Source organism: Zootermopsis nevadensis, unplaced genomic scaffold (genome assembly GCF_977971745.1).
Source record: "Zootermopsis nevadensis isolate Lab colony 2312 unplaced genomic scaffold, Znev_1.0 Znev_ptg000021l, whole genome shotgun sequence".
NCBI classification, from domain to species: domain Eukaryota; kingdom Metazoa; phylum Arthropoda; class Insecta; order Blattodea; family Termopsidae; genus Zootermopsis; species Zootermopsis nevadensis.
The window spans coordinates 439,323-452,135 of NW_028259153.1; positions in this window are offsets into that span (position 1 = coordinate 439,323).

Below are 12,813 nucleotides of genomic sequence, written 5' to 3' on the forward strand. Positions count from 1 at the left end.
AAGGACGCGTTTCGAATGTCACCTGTTTCTAAAATTGTATTCTTCCTCACAGACTACAATTCAGAGGATTTTTTGTAAAAATGTTTTCGTGAAAGTGAATTAATAAGAAATTAATAATTGTAAGGTTTGAAGTTTTCACAGCGGGGAGTATGAAGAGTTCCGTCTTCTGGGTTGTTGCGCTGTGTAGTCTGGTCGATGTTTACCAACGTTTCAGAGGTCATACTGCCTCCATCATCAGGGCGATGAGTATGAAGATTTCTGTCTTCTGGGTTCTTGCGCTGTGTAGTCTGGTCGATGTTAACCAACGTTTCAGAGGTCATACTGCCTCCGTCATCAGAGTATGAAGATTTCTGTCTTCTGGGTTGTTGCGCTGTGTAGTCTGGTCGATGTTAACCAACGTTTCAGAGGTCATACTGCCTCCGTCATCAGAGTATGAAGATTTCTGTCTTCTGGGTTCTTGCGCTGTGTAGTCTGGTCGATGTTAACCAACGTTTCAGAGGTCATACTGCCTCCATCATCAGAGTATTAAGATTTCCGTCTTCTGGGTTGTTGCGCTGTGTAGTCTGGTCGATGTTAACCAATGTTTCGTCCTGATGACGGAGGCAGTATGACCTCTGAAACGTTGGTTAACATCGACCAGACTACACAGCGCAACAACCCAGAAGACAGAAATCTTAATACTCTGATGATGGAGGCAGTATGACCTCTGAAACGTTGGTACTCTGATGACGGAGGCAGTATGACCTCCGAAACGTTGGTGAACATCGACCAGACTACACAGCGCAAGAACCCAGAAGACAGAAATCTTCATACTCTGATGACGGAGGCAGTATGACCTCTGAAACGTTGGTTAACATCGACCAGACTACACAGCGCAACAACCCAGAAGACAGAAATCTTCATACTCTGATGACGGAGGCAGTATGACCTCTGAAACGTTGGTTAACATCGACCAGACTACACAGCGCAAGAACCCAGAAGACAGAAATCTTCATACTCATCGCCCTGATGATGGAGGCAGTATGACCTCTGAAACGTTGGTAAACATCGACCAGACTACACAGCGCAATAACCAAGAAGACAGAAATCTTCATACTCTGATGACGGAGGCAGTATGACCTCTGAAACGTTGGTTAACATCGACCAGACTACACAGCGCAAGAACCCAGAAGACAGAAATCTTCATACTCATCGCCCTGATGATGGAGGCAGTATGACCTCTGAAACGTTGGTAAACATCGACCAGACTACACAGCGCAATAACCAAGAAGACAGAAATCTTCAAATTAATAATTATTTATCAGGCTAAGGTATTATCGATTCCTGTGTTTTAAAAGTGATTAATTATTACCAAACACAAAACTTAACTCTGCTATTTATCCGTTCTTTTGTGACGTTGGACGTCACGGGCCTTTGCTTTAAAGAAACAGCCTAAATCCAAAGAAATGAACGTGTACCAAAACAGAACAGAAACCGTCAAAGTTTGTCACCTTCCAGAAGATGAGGTTCGTCACAGAAACTTGCGAAACACGGTCCGGGGTGGGGGGTGGGGGCCTCCACCTGACGCCACAAACACTTTTTACAATTGATTAAACAGCCTTACTGTCGACTTACATCGATACAAAGGCCTGGACAATGTTACACACATTGCATACGCAAATTCGCCATCCCGGGGGTGTGCCTCGACATAGAAATGCAAGCATTCTTAATCGAGAGGACGCAGCCGACAAAGGCAGAATCAGAGCGATCAACGGACGCAATGAATCTTGGTCCGTCTTCAGAAGCTAAGAGTTGCTCACCTCGTTTCGAAATCCCTCTTGATTTTGAAACCGAAATGTTATCATCGTCCATTAGATTTTGCTCTGATCCAGATGAATTTCCTTGAGACCGAAGTGGTCGGTCGTTACAGAATAATTCCATTTGTGCCTGGGTCTGGAAATGATCTCTCCATTTTACTATTTCAAAGCAGCGTAAACCGTTCGAGATATTTCTTGTCTCGTTCACAGAAACTTCCGATATTTTGAAACTGTAATAATATTTGGTGCAAGATACAAGTCACGTAGATTCTCCTTAGGTTCGTGGGATTGTAACAGATCGTGAGACTTCAGTTTCCTGACATCACGAAAGACGGTTTTGACTTAAACAACAACAGAAGTGATTCGTTACTATGAAAATGTGTTACTAATAGAATAAATTTCTTCAAATGAAAGCCAGATTGAGAGATCAAAGACGTGGGCCTAACGCCACAGTGTATTTGGCCCATTCAGATTTCCATAAGCAATTTCTGTCCCGGAAGAAACCGGCCAGTCGGCCACTGCTCGTGCGTGCTGGAAACTCGAAGACTGCTCTCAAATCGGCTCCCTTAAACAGGTGTTTTAGACGTAGCTGTTTTCTCAGTACGAGCAACTCAGTGCAGCCTGGTTCTCGTACGCAAGGGTTTCAAGCCAATAGCAATGCTTATCTTACGAAAATGGGAAATGTAATTTGGCCCTTGGTTCTTGCGGAAGGGACCAAGAATGTTAGACACACTTGAGGTCAGTGACTTTCCGAATCTACGAGGCTCGTCCTTAAAGTAAGTTTCCCTGGGGCCGTTTACAGAAACAAAACACAATTTCATGGAAATATTTATTGCAACAGATACAGCAAGTGTCCAGCTATTTTTCAACACATTCGCCACCGGAATTGAGACATTGGTCATACCGTGGGACCAACTTTTGAATACCTGTGTCGTAGAAGTCTGCCGCCTGGGATTGGAACCACTGTGTGACAACCATCTCCGCCTCTTTGTCATTCTCAAAACGCTGACGCTGACCGGACAGGAATTTCTTGAGGTGTAGGAAAAGATGGAAATCACTGGGAGCGAGGTCCGGGCTGTAGGGTGAATGATTAAACACCTCCCAGCTGAACTCCTGCAGGAGACTCGCTGTCCGTCGAGCCGTGTGCGGCCTAGCGTTATCACTGACCGCACTTCACAGTCGGCGGGAGCTGGAATAAGAACCTCCATCTTCAACAGCTGCAACGATGCTACTGTGAGAACGCGGGAAGTGCCGTTAGTGCATGCGCCATGCTACGTCATTGCTCTATCACGTACGCACAGTCGCTTCGCGCAATATAAGGTTTGCTAGCTGTGGGACGAGTGGGAAACTTACTTTGTGGACGCGCCTCGTACTTTGATAGTAATTTTAATTTCCGACAAAGTAATTTCATTGAGATTTCTAAAAACCAGCAAATAACACGATTCTCGCGAAGTCGGTCATTAAAGAAATATTTAAATTTCAAGACAATAAACACTTCTCAAAAAATAGAATTGCCTGCAGAATGTACTGGGTTTAATACAAACAAAGTGTGAGACTCAGATTTCATTGACGTCGGGAAAAAATGTTTCGGTGCAAATAAGAATGAGTCAGTCCTTCCCATATGGGAAGCATCACCCGGGCACTCAGCTAACCCAACCCCGGATGGGTTCAACTCTTCACTTCACCACCCGCTGTCCCCTCTTTCAGCTTCGATCTGAAGCTTCCTTACCTCTCAGAGTGTCAATTTCTTCTATCGTTTTAATAATTTATAATATTATTGTGATTCCTGAAATAAAATGATACGAAAACTGACGTAAATCTGATTTTTATTCAGTTAAAATATTTCTACTTACACGAAGACGTTTCTGATTTGGTGATTAATTTCAAACGGAATAACCTGAAGTGTATTAGTTATTTTGTAAATTCACTTTAAAGCCATTTGAACTTCAAATATTGTAGGGGACAATCTAGGAATTTTAAGGGGATTCAAGTAAATTTGAAGACTCGATACGATCTCCTCAATGTTTACTTGTTTCTGTGACCCTGTGGAATATTATTTGGAACGGCGCTAATAATTTTGGCGCCTGGGATGATGTGTTTTGGTTGAGGTGGAATAATTTTCCTGCTCCATTTTCTTAGAAACATGAATTGAACTGCTTATTAAATACGAAATTTAATTTTGTTTCGCTCTTGTGTTTAACTTACACGGAAAGGAACTGGTACTGTTAGCAGTGTAAATTGAAAAGTGTCCCGTGGGAGGGCAACAAGATCTTGGGGACATTAACTCTTACGATTGTAACGAGTACAAAAACTCAGTCGCCGTTACAATGACGAAAAAGTAATATTTTGAATGCGTAAAGATTGGGAAACACCAAAAACAGAAGACACGCAAAGCGTAATTCAAAATATTTTTAGTTCTCTTTTCCGTTTTATGAATTACTTATTTATACTTTATTTAACGACGTTTTTCAGTAGCTGAGACTATATATACTGTCGATAGTTGCTTAAACAAAGCATTGCTTCATAATTGAGTAAAAATTGCAAATATATTTTTAGTGATTTTGTAAACGATGCTCGTTCTTCCCCGCAGTTAGGGATAATATTAAAATAGTCACAGATGGTCTGTTTTTTGTTGTTGTAAGACGATCCACTTTCAGTGTTAGCAGCTAAAGGACTTAGTTAAGCGACCGTCTAAGTTTCTCGTTGTCTGAATAAGTTTGTAATTGTTTATATTTCGAATTCCGAGTGATTAATTTCTCGATCGATGTTATCGCGTGTAAGTCCAAATGGTTCTGATGTCGGTTGCGAGCTCATCTGAGATATTTTCCGTCGCCCTGGTTATTTGTTTTGAAACTCTCAACGGGTCGGAGACTAACTTTGTCTCAGAATCCCACTGACGATGGCGCCAGGTCCAGTATCCGAAACATCGTAATCTTTAACAAGTATTCAAAACGGCGGACGATTTCCAATTGGACAGTCGATTTTAAAATTTTGCTTTCCGTATCTGCGGGTTGCGTGCGTTCTTACATTGCTTATTGCGTACATTTATTTTAATTATTTATATTTCGGTGTGATTTATTATTTCTACTCAGGGTATGGACGTAATCTATTTATTAAACAGATAACACATGACAGTTTTCGTTTTCATACGGAAATCTCGAGCTTCATGAATTAATATGTCCGTTGATTCGGCCATCTGAGCGTTCGGAGGCTGAAATGGTGAAACAGAAAACAGTAAAGTCGTCCTGGTACACGCCATGTAAGCGCTTGGGTGAGGGGGAGAGGAGCTATTGCTCCTATTAATTCTTAACCTCGTCACTAGATGGGGGTGAGTGGTCAGTGTCACGACCTGGCCGTGTTTACCCCCGGGAAATGAACCCGGTACCCACTGGATAGGAGGCTGGGTTACTCTGACTACGGACTGGACGACCAGGGTTCGATCGCTGACCGTTCCCACTCCCATCTAGTGCCGTGATCAAGAACGATTATGACCTAACCTCTTCCCCCCCCCCCCCAGAACCATCATGGCACCCGTTATCAATTTGGATGTAATTTTTATCGTCTCTTGTAAAGTGTAACTGTTTTTATGGAGCTGTATGGGGAAATCTTGTAGCGCATGGCGATGAGTGATGCAGTTACTTCCGGCAGCCGGGAAGAGACAGTTGTGTTTACCGTCATCAGTGAACGCAACGCATAATTCTCCTCAGATCATTAAGAATCGTCGGAAATTTATTCAGCTGATTTTCTATAAAAATATTCTTCTCGTCGAATCGCTGATTCTGTCGTGCGAATTGTACCTAAGCGTCGTTTTAAATTCATAGTCGCAAGATGTGGTTGGAGAAAATTATCGACCATTCGCTCACGTTACACGATTTATACCGATCTTTCGTGAGACCAGTTTTGTTTTAGCATTGAAAGTTGATGTTACTGCCCTCATTTAACAAGACACCCATTCTTTGTGTAGAAACACATACCTCGGCAGGCACAGTCTTCGTTTCGAAGCAAATTACAACGGACGATAACATTTTCTCAAAGTTAAATATCGACAAATCATCACGGGCCAAAGTCTGCAATTCTGACAACCTCGGTAAGAATGACAGTCAGCATTCTCTGTTACGATCAACGTAAAAACTTTTCACAAATGTATGCATGTATTTCAGATGTAATATTTTTTAATACGACGAGATGAAACCGCCTGAGGCATAGGCTACAAGTTAGGCGTCTTTTCTTATGTATCGTGTAGCCCGTCTTTCCAAGAAAACATCCGCTTGTAGCTCGTAGCACATCCGACGCGACAGTCATTTGTTGAGACGTGTGCCCCGAGAAAACCCTGACTGTGTGCGTGACAGACTCCCGAGAAAAGATCATGTGTTGAACCGAGGAGCCAATTAATAAATCGGTTCTTCTCTGCCCACGAACTAATTACGAAACTGGGCATTCGGTAACTGCAGAGTAGAGTTTCAAATTACGTTAGCACGAATGTCCGAATACAGAATGTCCAAGGCTTACTCTCTCTTCCGCGAGGGAAAACAGAGCTGACACCTCTGTATTTGTAATTACGCACAAGTTATTTATTTCAGGTTCTACATGTTTCCTTCGTTGGGTGGATTAGAATCCCAAATAAATATTATACCTACTTAAAATTCCTAGCTTCTCGAATGTTTCTGAACTATAAAATTTTAAATTCCGTAAAAAGGGTTATATCATCTTCTGAATACAGACATCAGCGTAAGGAAATGAGAGGTTTATCTAATGTCTAACTACTGGGCCGAAAGTAGATCGGTAATTAAGTCTATTTTGCTGTTTCACAGCTAGAAATCGTTAGCTAATTTATCTTATCGCGTTTAAACGAGGAAATTCATACATAATTTCGTATAAATTCCGCTTTCGGAATGAACCACATCGAGTGTTGAAAATTGCCAACGCTTCGACAAAAGTTGCAGTTACCATTTTCAGGGTGAAATGGATAGCAGACCGCTCTTACGCTCCACCAATCAGCAACAGGCCTGTCCCTTTGAGGTTTTCGAATGCACCCAGTCATTATATATTTTCATTTATCCTGAAGATGGTAACTGCAATTGATACCGAAAAGCTGGATAAATTTTAAAAACCGCTGGAAACAACGAACGAGAGCGTCGCATCACTCAATTGGCGACGCCAATTTTAGACGTTTTATCACGACGGCGACGCTAAATCTTTTCAAGAAAACTCCTTTCGTTAAATTTAGTATCTTTTCGGCGAAATTTGGTTCCTCAAATTAAGGAAAATACACATCGAGGGCGTTCGAGGTCAGGATGGCGACGGGAATATTTTTCATCAAAGGAATTAAGCTACAGAAAACTGTACATTGAGGATCTTCACAAGTTTTAGTCCTTTTTTCTAAAAGAATTATTAGAATGATAAAATCAAGGAATTTCACACTAATATTTGTCTGAAACCTGAAGATGAGCTACCATCGAAAAAGGATGATACAAAACTGGATCTTAATAAAATGTGGTTGTGGAGATGTGGACTGAATGTTCCTCGTTCAAGGACCGATTTCTTAACTCCTTAAGGGTCAGAGAATTTCTCGCTGTCTGCAGTTAGATCCTTAGGCGTGCAGGAACTGGACACGAGAGTCTCTGCATCTCAGAATTGTTCGTCCCCCTGGCCTCTCCATAGGCACGTGATACACTAAAAGACGTGTAAGTGCCCTTATTGGAACGAGAGGTCGGCTAAATTCGAAAAGAATTCCAAAAATTCCATAAAATCTATTCCAGTGTTATTTCCCTACCGAAATTCCTGCTTCTTCAGTTCAACTTGGCGACTGGAATGTTTCATTTTTCATAGCGAATTTGTTCGGACAATGAAAACTGTAAATACGTTTCCAAACAGTATTTTGGAGAAGACTCAGGGCACGTTTTTTAATTAAAATGCCCTTGGGGGTTACCTTTGGGCGGAATTCAGGCTCTACCTTATCTTTCTCCAGCATCAAGGGGGCATAGAGAGAGAGAGACAGAGAGAGAGGGATGCTGGAGCATCTCGAAGATCCTCATTGGTTCCCGCGAGGGCATGCGTGCAGACACGTCCAAACGGAGCGATCCGTCCTCTTCCCGCGTTCCTCATTCGCCATTGTGCTTTATTGTAGGGATATAAATGGACCGTTATCCCATAACTGCAGAGCGCTAAATGGAAAATCGTATTTTACGAGCCGTTTCTCAACTAACCCCTACCCCAAAACCACCCCTCCGTCCTCCGCTGTTTCCTCCCCTTCGCTTTCATATCAATGCAGACAGGGGCGGAGGGATTCGATCTGATACGCCCCGTGAAGAAGCCTGTTTCGTCCAGGCTCGACGTATTTTCGGAAAATCCGTTCTTTCGCCGATGACGATTACGAAAGTCGCACCGAAAACGAAATCGCGGACAGCTTACAAGGGGCGGTCCACCAGCATTGAGTCTGTTCTGAATGTGGAAGGGCCAGAGAGGCAGCCATCTTCTCTGGACACGAAATTTAATTACCATGTTTCAGAAGGAAAGAGGAAGGTACTTGAGTAAAATCATGACACTGAACTTTACAAAAAAAAAACTAAATGCCGAATACAGTCACTACGTAATGAAACGTGAGAATATGGTTATTAGAAACATCCCTGAAGATGGAAGAATTACGTCCGTCGAAAACGTGTCACACATGAGAAGACGAAATTCTACGTCACGGATTTTCCGAACCTGATCGATTTTGTCTCCTTCAAAAATTTCAACTGGACCATTTTGATTAACTGATGTTCCTCGTTGGTTTATTTATTATTTATTGCAATTAAGGCCATTTATGAATTCTGCATTTGCCTTTATTTTCATGCGTGTTAGTTACTTAACCGCGTGTCTCGTCCTGAACACGTGTCATCGTTTGTGTGACGTTTATTTAATTTCCAATTAAACAAAATAGAACAGAATTAATAGTAGAATTTGAGGCACCAACGACCTCTGAAACGTTGGTGAACTTCTACCAAATGCTTCTTTTACGCTGGGGATTCAATCGTTATTCCGTTAGCAGTCACCTAGTTGGAGGACCATCCCTTGTCGGTTGTCCGCGACTGCTTACCGAATGTATTCGCAAATATTATCCACATTTGGGAGCGTTCGTCTTTCGCAGTGTGAGAACCCATTATGACGTAGGGTTAGATGGGAGAATAATATTAAAATGGATCTTAGGCAAATGGGATTGGAGGGTTTAAAACGAATTTATGAAGCTCAGGATATTGATCACTGGCGAGTTTCTTTAAGCAAGGTTATGAACTTTCTGATTAAATAAAATGTGGATAATTATTTAACTAGGTAAGCGTACTATTGGTTTTAGTGTTTATAGAAATGTTAAACAAAAGACGTCCAAGTGTGGATCCCCGAGGCAGAGAAGAGAAACAATTGAGGTTATGTAATCGTTTAGGTAAGTTGCTAAATCGCTTAGAGTAGATTTTTATTTGACAAAATCATGTTGATTTGGACGTGGCTTAAATTTGAGCTGAAATGGATGAAAGCAATCTTTCCTAACACTGCCAAAAGCTTAGGAGAAATTATTCAAAATAATGAAAGGGCTTTATAATTACCAACAAGAATTCGGTCGCCTTCCTCAACAACGGAACCTTCACGGTTAATAAACACAGATCAAAAATGTGACGTAAGAGAGGAGAAAATATCTTAGAACAACCTGACATGACAAAATTCGAAATTTCTTCAGGTCCGGACGCATCTCGTGGACCGAGGTGACTAATTGGGGGTCGTCGGGCGTCTTTTGTTTATGTTTTACACAAGAGACACAGACACAGAGACAGACACACGAAGACTAAAATTAGAAACTGAAGAATTAACAAAATTTTCGTTAGAAACACGTGACGAACGTGAATAGATAAGTATTTATAAAGCAACAAACAGTCTCCTGACCGTAATTGCTCGACAAATTAAAAATGCATTTTGGAATTGAAGGGTTAATTTAAAATCTGGATAAAATTTTGGCTGATCGTTACCGGGAGCTCCCGTGGGAGAGTAACTGATTTTTGAAAATGCAAGATGGAGTACTAAACAGTTAGGTTGGCAGCCCGTCTACATAAGTTTTTTATTATAGTTTCAAAGTACATCAAAAATCCGCTACATGTTTCGACCTTAACTGGTCATCTTCAGGTGGTTACCCTTAAGTGTTCGAAAGTAACAGATATGTCTGCTGATTTGTGAACATATTTTCTGTCGCTGACTTCACCTGACTGTTCAGCTGCCTGAGGAAAATAGCGTAATCTTCAGGGCGGCATTATTACGTCACTACTTCGTTTATTAAATGCGTTAATCAAAGACAGGAAGAGATCTAATGAGCGTACATAAGTTCACAGTTAAACGCCACTATGACTATTTCTTCATTGGTTTTCTAATCAATATCTCCACGTTAATGCAAAAAATGCGTGTTCTGTGAATATAGACACTTTTTGCGACGTGAAAACCCAACAAAATACACCCAAAACTCAATCAAAGTATGTATTTTGGCCCTTAAAATAGTTAAATTGAATAAATATTTGTATAATAAAACAGGAACTCATCAAAGTTCTTCGGAATTGTCAGAAGACAGATCTTGAAGAGTTTGTAAGGTCTCTTACGTTCACGTGACTTTGCCTTTGAAACAAAATAAAGTGACGAAAAGCTAAACTGGAACTTACAAATGAAGTTTCGTATTTTATTCAGACAAAATTGAAAAATTAGGACGCTTAAGTTTATCACATAGAGTTTGATCGAAAACACTCGCTTACAGACGGACGGACGAATGGACGTGATGTTAATACGTGGCTTTAGACACGCCTTTCAAATAAAATCAATGACCTATTTGCTAATGATAACTATGCGCCTATTTTCACAGGTAAAAATCAGTTTTGAGACATTTTGTAGAATTCCAATTTGAGTGTCCTCAGGAAATATTTCTGCAACCATCAAAAAAGTGTCTCCTTCCGCATCGAACGAGGGCGGATCGTCATGGTCTTGCTATTAAATTCCGTGCAACGACGTAGAACGCGACGGAGACCGAACACGGGATCCCCCAGGTGCCCCCTCATCTCCCTTTGTCAGAAATCGACGGCCGTCCATTTAAAACAACAATAGTCCCATTATGACGCTCATGAGAACACCAGACGCTGAGGCTATTACGTAATGAACCATTCCGAAATCTGTTCCCTGTGTTCATTCTCGTGAATGATTGCGAAACGTCGCGTTCTCTTAAGCGGCTTTTTATGCGAGGTGATGAATTGTCTGGCTGTTATGCGCATTACCTCTAGTGGTGCACTGTACACAAAGGCTCGGAGGAGCAACCACACGTGGCCTTGGTTTGCGCGGTATTAATTCTGATATCAGAAAAATTAGCGTTTGGGGGTGACTCATTTGAGGAGTCCCTGAAACTTACGCATCTGATACCTGCATCTAACTGTCCACGCTGCGATGCGTGACAAGACACGGCCACTTTGTTCCGGAATATTATAATTTTTCAGTCACACCGCGAAAGGAACCGATGCGTAACACGCGCGTTTCCGACACGGCACTAACAGTATTTTAAGGTAGTGGAGGAATTGCACGTCTTTTATGGAACCTATCGATTCAATACTGGGCCCTCATCACGAATGGTCACGTGATTGCCGTGCACATGCACCTTTCTGTATCCTTTAGATCATTTTGATGCGTTATCCTCCCAGTTTCGACTGCGTATCTCGAGAGAGCTCCCTCTCTCCATCCATCCCTCTTATCTAGAACGACCAAGCGTCAATATATGCAAAACAAAAAGATAAAAGCATTTTTTCATTTAAAACTCGACATTTGGGGCACACCAAAAATTCTCGATCTTCTTTACTAAAATTTGCAGGTAAAATTTTACGATGCGAAGATCACAGCCTCCGTGGCATCCCAACAATTACTCCATTCACACACAGAAGAAGGCAATGGCAAACCACGTCTGGATCATCTGCCAAGAACGTATATGAACAGGTCCCAGTCCGAGAAGAGAAAAGGATGGAAGGATCCTGTTCACATGGACCTGTCGTCAGACAGAACACTAAATAATAATAAGATGAGGTGGTCTAGCGGTTAGAACGCTGGCCTTGTAATCCTGGGGTCTCGGGTTCGATTCCCGGCGGTGCCCGAATTTATAACTTGTGTTGGGCAAGGCCGTGGTCTAGGCAACACGGAGTTTTCCTCCGTGGCATCCCAACAATTACTCCATTCACACACAGAAGAAGGCAATGGCAAACCACTTCTGGATCATCTGCCAAGAACGTATATGAACAGGTCCCAGTCCGAGAAGAGAAAAGGATGGAAGGATCCTGTTCATATGGACCTGTCGTCAGACAGAACACTACAAATAAAATAAAATTACAGTACGTTAGATAACCAGGCTTTGACATGTTTATTTATCAGAAAACATTTCACACTCACTCGCTGTAATATAAAATACATGTAAAGATAAATAGAAAACTGTGGTTGAAACATAAATTTTTATTTATTTTTAACAACCGTGCCCCCTTCCTCGTTCCCTGCGTGTTTGGTTTCATTGTACTCGCCGAAACGTCCTCTGATGAGCGTTATAGACGGAATCACTGCGGCGCGGACGCAACGTTGGCCTGCGAGGTGGTCGCCCTCAAACCCTTCCGAAACCCCGGACAATGAAAACTAATATGGCGAAGGAAAATATGAAAGCCTGGGAAAATTCGCATCTGGCTAAAATGTTATATAACGTCGGTACTAGGGTGAAAGATGGTCTGTGGTGCCACACTACTCACCCCCTCCCCCGCACCCCATTCCACTAAAATGTTATTATGAGCTGGTTCTCCGAGCGAGATCGTTAGCTACCAACACTACAGACCAGTCTGATGGATCTCGGGAGATATTTTCATATTATTTTATAACACGCCTCTCATTATGACTGACGAAAATGGCCTTTTGTAACTTTCTAATACGTCAGTAAAATCTCTCTCTCTGTCGATTTTAACACATATGTGCGTTTATCCACATACAGGCGTTA